At 35.2% G+C, this 7442-nt stretch overlaps 1 pseudogene; it reads right to left on the reverse strand.

Annotated features, from left to right (window-relative positions):
- Positions 1-1403: 1403 nt before the first annotated feature.
- On the reverse strand, positions 1404-1920 carry LOC143596727 (uncharacterized; annotated as a pseudogene).
- Between the last annotated feature and the right edge of the window lie 5522 nt (positions 1921-7442).

Here is a 7442-nt window from a genome sequence, read left to right on the forward strand (position 1 = left end):
GTAACAGCTCAACATTTACCAATGAAATAGAGCACATTTGTTTGAAAATGGTTTTAAGCCTATAGCATGTTTAACCCATTCATGGTCTTTAACTCATTCAAGCCATTAAAACAAAAGGCAAGAGAGTCTCAAACAAACAAAAAAAGTAAACATAAAAACATTATAGCGCGTACCCCGTTTCTATATAATAATTACAATAAAGTGTAAAAAAACCCAAAAGTTAAGGGTCTAAATAGTAATTATAACAAAGTATAAAGGTGAATAATGAAACTTAAAAAATAAATCCCTTGTATGTTGAGATTAGAGGTGACAATGTGAGTGGGTTGGGTTAGATTAGGTGATAGGTTAGAATGGGTATAGGTCTGGATATGTATGGGTCAGAATGAATTTTTATAATAGAGGGTTAAGATGGTTATGAGTCAAGATGGGTAAAGTTAATCCATCTTGACCCAAGACTCAAAAAAAAAATTTCAAAAAATTAATAAAAGAAAATAACTTAAACTAGAAATAAAAAAACACGAAATGTAAAAAAATAAATTATTTTCGATGTCATCCTTGTTTATTAAAAAAATCCGGTTTTGCATCGGTTCAGGTTTGATTTTTTCGGGTTTTTTTCAGTTCGGTTTTACATTTTTTCATTTCAGTCAGTTTCGGTATCTGTTCGGTTTCAATGATTTCGATTTCTCGATTTCTATTCGGTTTCGTAGTTTTTGTTTAAAATAAAATTGGATGAAACTTGTTTTAGTCCAATTTAAACACATAAACAAACTCATTCTAACTCATAACCAAAAGTCACTAGCATTTTCCCAACTCATTTTAACCTTCTTGAAAAATTCGTTTGATCCATCTTAACCCAATTTAATTTTAAAAATTATCCATATTGACCCAAAGCAACCCGTTCGGGTTTGTTTTGGCACCCCTACTTGAGATTATTAATGCACAAAGAGGTTGGTGATTGTGTGTACATAAATTTATCATCCAGCACAATTTAGTTGTGGATATAACTTTTCGTTTAAACGATCAATCAAGATTTTATCAAAGCAACATAGCCGACTTAGCAAGTTGCTAGGCCGAGCATTACAACGAAAGTTGCAATTACATAGTCACCTAAACCTTTTCATTTAACCCTTACAAACAAACTATCAATATCAAACTCTCTCCACCCCTCCCACGTCAACTAATTGTAACCCTAAATGCGTGTAAATAACCGAAAAATTAGGTGCAATTAAATCTCTCCCAAATAATAAGTCCAGAGTTGTGCTAAAAAAACACTAATCTTTTACAATAAAGATATTAATTCTAATCTTCACCGAACCCATGTATCAAAACATTAAAAATTCGAGGCTGTTAATTCAGTCTTACCTACATAGACTTGGAAATTAATATAATAATCATCATGCACATTAGTTTGAAAGATTGTTGCAGATTTCAGTAAAAGCTCCGACAATAATCGGATGATAGTATGGCGAATTCAGTTGCAAGAAACAGTTAAGAAGCTCCCGAAGATCATCTTTCCCGTATATCTCCTTCTCCATTATCATTTGTAACATGGAATCCCGGAAATCAACATACGGATTGGTCGAATCCTTTTCTACGGCCAGGCTGTTGCTGCCGAGCCACCCGACCCCTTGCACAGAGATGTTAGGTGATAATGTGGTTGTCTTGGCGGTGGGAGTGGTGGTCCGGGAGGTGGAGGCTGAGGAATCATGCTGGTGGTGGTGATGAGGATGGGGTAGAATAGCAGAGCAAGTATAAGTATTAGTAGCACAACAAAAACGCGTTTGATGTGGGTGGCTATGGTAATGGCTGTGTCGTTGTTTGATGGGTTTTGGGTGGAAGATTCTGGAGAGGTTTAGTTTCCGGCAGGTGTTGCCGCAGCCGACGCTGACGGCAGGTGAGTTTGTTCTTGATGGTTGGCATTGTTCACTTGGAGCAAGTTGATGAAACATTTAGGGACTATTAGTTGGGTTTTTATTTACATGGAAGGGGTAGAGGCGTGTAACGTGTGTAGTCCGATCGATATGATCTGTCACTAATAATCAATGCAAATAATGTTATCAAAAGATCTCAAATACCTTCGTAAATAGGTTGCAGCCTCTAAGTAAAAACATAGAGTAAAATCTCATAAGTAGTAAAATTATTGTTAGGGTATGAAAAAAATGAGATTTAAGAAAATTATACATTTAATGATAAAAGAAAAATTGCTTTTAGGAAATGCCAACATGATTTGGTTAAGGACAGACTCTTTGAAATATCTAGACAATTTGAGATTTCTGATAAGAAAAAATAAAACACGTGTGAATTTCTTGACAGACCCATGGATAAGAGGGAAACACGAATGTATAAATCTTACATGTATTCTCTTCTTATGGGTTTGCGTAATAGTGTGTTTTCACAGTGAGTCAGACTGCATTAAAAGTCGCTTTATGCAAAGTGAACACACACAAGAAATCATGCATGTATTTACAACCAGCACGTGTTTATAAACTCGCATTTGATACTTATGGTTTCATAGCGCCTGAGGCTGTAGCACTACATAGTCGTGTCCAATGGGTTAGTCATGAATAGTCATATTATGGCCGAACATTCAATGAATGTTATTTTTAAACGACCAAGATTTGATATCCAAAAAAGGCTAGCTACGCAACTTGTTTTGCCTTAAATTTCAAAACATTTGATCCCGACAAGTAATCTTTTAAGATTTAAGAATTTGTAAAATACAACTATACAAGTCATACAAAATCATAGCTTTGTGTGAGAATCATGAAAGTTAACTGCAAATTGAACCTTAATAGCTTACAAAAGAAACCACTGTTCATTTTAATACGTTAAAATAGAAAGTCAAATCATGACCGTATACAAAGAATGTTGTACACGTGCATGATCCACATAATTAACTATTGATCGACGATTCACGATATAATTAACAAGGTGAGGTAACATGGAGAGATTTTGAAAGATAGAATGTACGTGTTTCACTTTACATAAAAATTAATAATCGATACATAGACAAATGATAACCCTACGACAATCACTTTCTTTAAGTTCATTCTAATCAGTTTGATATTTAATTATTTTTCTTGAACAACTAAACACACCCATTTATCAAGCCCTGATTTTCATTACAAAGGTAAGAGCCTTTACCACCTAGTCAAAGCTGGAATGGCGAGGTTTTTTGGAACCCGTTTACCTCACAACTAGCAAGAAGTAAGAATGGTAAAAACTATGACGTCAAAATAAACAGGTTTAACAACCCCTCTACCCACTTAAAGATCGACTTTCGATCTATTGCGATTAACAAACCATAACAACAACAAAAATTCACAATGGAATCAAATATAGTTTCTTGTGTGATCTGACTTTGGAAAACCATGGCACTTTGGAACCGCCAAAGAACCCATCAAACCATCATAATAATAACTAGAGTAAACTACAGTTGTGTCCATTTGGTTGGTTCAAATATGTGATTTTATTACAATAGTTTCAAATTTGTGAATTTCGACCATGTGGTTTCATTTCACTTGCAGTAAAACCTGAATTTACTAATCCCGTTAAGTCTGGTCGTTAAACTCATAATTTACCTCCTTAAATGAGGGGCAATTTTGTTCTTTTTCTCCCCAAATAAACCTTAGTCCTAATTCGCAAGCCTCCTCACGTGAGAGACTGGGGTGTGTTTGAGGGGGGGGGGAGGACAAAACAGCCCTCACGTGAAGAGCACGCTGATGGGTTTAACGGCCAGATATAGTGAATCGGGTTTAATTGCAAGTGAAATGAAACCACATAGATGAAATAGCATATTTTAAGCTATTGGACTAAAACCACAAATTTAGATAAAACACAAAAAAAACAGCAGTTCACTCTAATAACTATGATTATACATTCTGAGAAATTTATCCTTGCATTGTTTAGCCAATCAAAATAGCCAGACAAGGACATTAAAACTGGAAGGTCGATCTCCAACCACTATCCAACCAAAATTCAAGCCGAAGAAGCAGCTGGGCAAAAGGAGCAAATTAAATGAAGACAAAATGGCAAAACTCGTCCTTTATGTTTGCACGGTTTTTCAATGGACGTCCTTTAGCAAACTTAATGACATAAATCATCCTTTACGTTTAAAAAGTCTATCAAGGTATATCCTTTGGGCTTAACCCAGTTTACTTTCTCGTTAAAACCAATCATGTGCAAAGCACATGAGGGTAAATTTGTCTTTTACTCTTTGAGGGACTATTTGTGCTTATAACTTAAACTTTGAGATAAAAATAAAAATATTTAAATATACATAATGATATATTTTGCCATCTCTCTCTCTCTAATCTTCACTCTCTCCCTCTGCAACCACCATCACCGACCCGGCCACCACCTTCCCAACTCCGGCCACCACCATCCCTTCTCACTAACCATCTCCGGACACCATATATCTACAACCACCCACTTGCCATAACTATCAATACCATCGTTCACCACCACATCTTCACCATCACCGCCCTCACCTGCCACCCACTCCACCACTGTCATCCACATCCACCGATGTCAACATCACCCTCCACCACCACTGCATCCACCATATAAACAATCTCTCTCCCTCTCTCTCTCTCATCCCCTCCTTGCACTCTGATTCTCTCTCTCCCTCTTGTTTGATTCCCGTCAGCCCAATCACCACCGTCGATGATGATTCTCTTGCCAGCGACAAGGATAACCATTGTCCACGACCCAAAATCGATCGATTCCATAGAACAACCACAACCCATCAGTCACAACCCATCAGAACCCTAGATCTAGAAATCTGATAGAACTCAGATATAGTTTGATTTCGTGGATGAAACTTCAATTAAGCCTGTACAAACACCCGTAATCTTATCTAAACTAAGATGATGGGCTAAATTTTTGTTGGATATGTAGAGGAGAGAAGACGGTGTCTTGGCGGTGGCGGCCATGATGGTGGTGGAGACTATCAGTGAGAAGTCTGAGTTGCGGTGGTGACGAACGTCTATGAAAAGTCAAAGTTGTGGTGCGGGCTATGTCTGGTGGTTGTTATGAAACACCACTGTCACCATGAAATTGTGGTGGTGATTGATGGCGGCCGGAATTGAGCAACAACTGAAGAATTGGAAAAATGAGAGAGGGAGAGAGAGAGAGAGAAGAAATAGAGATTTTATTTGTTTTTATATATAATTTTTTCATTTATTTAATAAATGTGTAAAGTTACAAAAGTACCCTCACGTGTCTTGCACATGATCGGATTTAAAGGAAAATGTTAACTGGGTTAGTGCGAAAGGACATGACGTGATAGACTTTTTAAACGTAAAGGATGATTTATGTCATTAAGTTTGCCAAATGACGTCCATTAAAAAACCGTGCAAACGTAAAGGAAGTCTTTTGTCATTTTATCTTAAATGAATAATATCCTTCGAGCCCCACCACCAGAAGCTTATATATAAGAAAATCTTCAGGATTCTTCCAACTTTTGTTTAACCATGAATTCATACATTGTAAATAAACAATTAAAAGAGAAAAACATGATCATAATTTAAGTCAAACAAATACCTAATAGATTTCTCATATTTAGTTAGTTAAATTATGAAATCGAGTCATTATATCATCATCATCATCATCATCTTCTGTTACTTTATCAATTGTTTCTTTTTCGACCATATAAACTAGAACATTGTTCAAATATTTTGCACATATTCGATTGTGTAAATCCTTCTTGATAAGCTTCATTTATAGAAAAAAAAAACATCTTTCAATATGGTTGCGGTTACAACCGATAAAACCAACAATAACTTCAATATCCGATAAACCAAAGAAAAGTACAACAATCTTTTTCGTTTTCCACCATTAGATGAGTAATGTCACATATTCCATTCAGTTTTGCAACTATATCATATATTCTCTTAAAGTGTGATAAAATACCTTAACATCATCTAAAGACACCCTATTTCTTTCATACTAAAATCAACTCGATACATTTCATAAAATGTCACTATTTAAGATATGTCAAACTTAGAAAACCAATCAAAAGGATTTAAGCTTGACACATTTTGATAGAGACCGATTCGAGATGGTCGATCTCCCGATAGACCCGTAGAGTGGGATAGGCTCCAAGAACAAGAGAGAAGAAGAGAAATCAAACTTGAGACAAGTTTTGTGATTATTTTTATTCTTGAAACGATTCCAATTTATAGGAAAAGAAAACACATAAAATTAGAAAATATAAACAATAAGGAAACACAGTTATAGTATAATAAGGAAACAATTTAAAGATAAACTTAATTAATACATATGCAACAAAGTTGGTGGTGATGGTGGCAATGTGCTTTTCTTTGCTTTGGTGACCGAGTTCGTAGCCTTTGGTAGTGGTTTCTTAACCGTATTTGGTCCGCCGATTGGAATGGGAAAAAAGCTATCCAGTACTGGTGTGAGTTTTGGGGCTGGTGCGGTCTCAAAACTGGTAACAAGCAGTGGTAGGGTTGTCGGGATTAGGGGTGTAAGGGCTAGTTTTGGGTCCGTTTTCACCGTGGAGGCGCCTAAAATTTTGGTGAGGGCAACGGTAAGGTTAGAGATGATTTGGTTCATGGTGGCAGTGAGATAATCAAACTGGAACTTGGCTATGGCAGCTTGTTGAGCAGCAATTGAGTTTTGCTGATTGATCAATAACCGATCAATTTTTTCAACCATGGCCAAAATAAGGTCTTCACGCGACGAAGGAAGCATGAGGACGATTGATGAAAGCAACAAATTGATAGAGATCGATTCAAGATCTTCAATCTCCTGATAGACCCATAGAGTGAATTAGGCTTAAAGAACAAGAGAGAAGAAGACAAAAAAAAATTTGAGACAAATTTTCTTATTATTTTTCTTCTTGAAACTATTACAATAGGAAAAGAAAACACATAAAATAAGAAAAGATAAACAATAAGGAAACACAATTAGAGTATAATAAGAAAACCAATTAAAAGATAAACTTAATTAATATATATTAAACTTTATTAATAATAATATATAACTAGGATCGTATCACATTTTTTCATAGTATTTGTTACCTCATTGAATTGATTCTCAAGTTCTAATATTTTCATATCCATAACTCTATTAAAAATCAATTTCAAAATGATATCAATTAGTAGTGACATTCTTCCAATTTCTTGGAATACCATAACATTATGCCATACCTAACATCGTAATACTGTTTTTTCATAAATAAATAAAAATTTGCTTATTCCAACATTGACTCAAACTTGTTTTGTCTTAAGTATTCATTTTCTTGTAATGGGTGGTCTATCAAAAAGGTCCGAAGAAAGACCATTCAAATAGGTTTTATTTGATATTGAATGAACTTAAGTTTAAAGACCATTCAAATAGATTTTATCTGATATTGAATGAACTTAAGTTTAAAGAACAGTTGGATCAACATCACCATTCTCTTGCATTTCATTTACAAT

The sequence above is a fragment of the Bidens hawaiensis genome, unplaced genomic scaffold (genome assembly GCF_021521415.1).
Source record: "Bidens hawaiensis isolate Kalapana, Puna unplaced genomic scaffold, B.hawaiensis_p1.1 tig00046907_1, whole genome shotgun sequence".
Lineage (NCBI taxonomy): Eukaryota > Viridiplantae > Streptophyta > Magnoliopsida > Asterales > Asteraceae > Bidens > Bidens hawaiensis.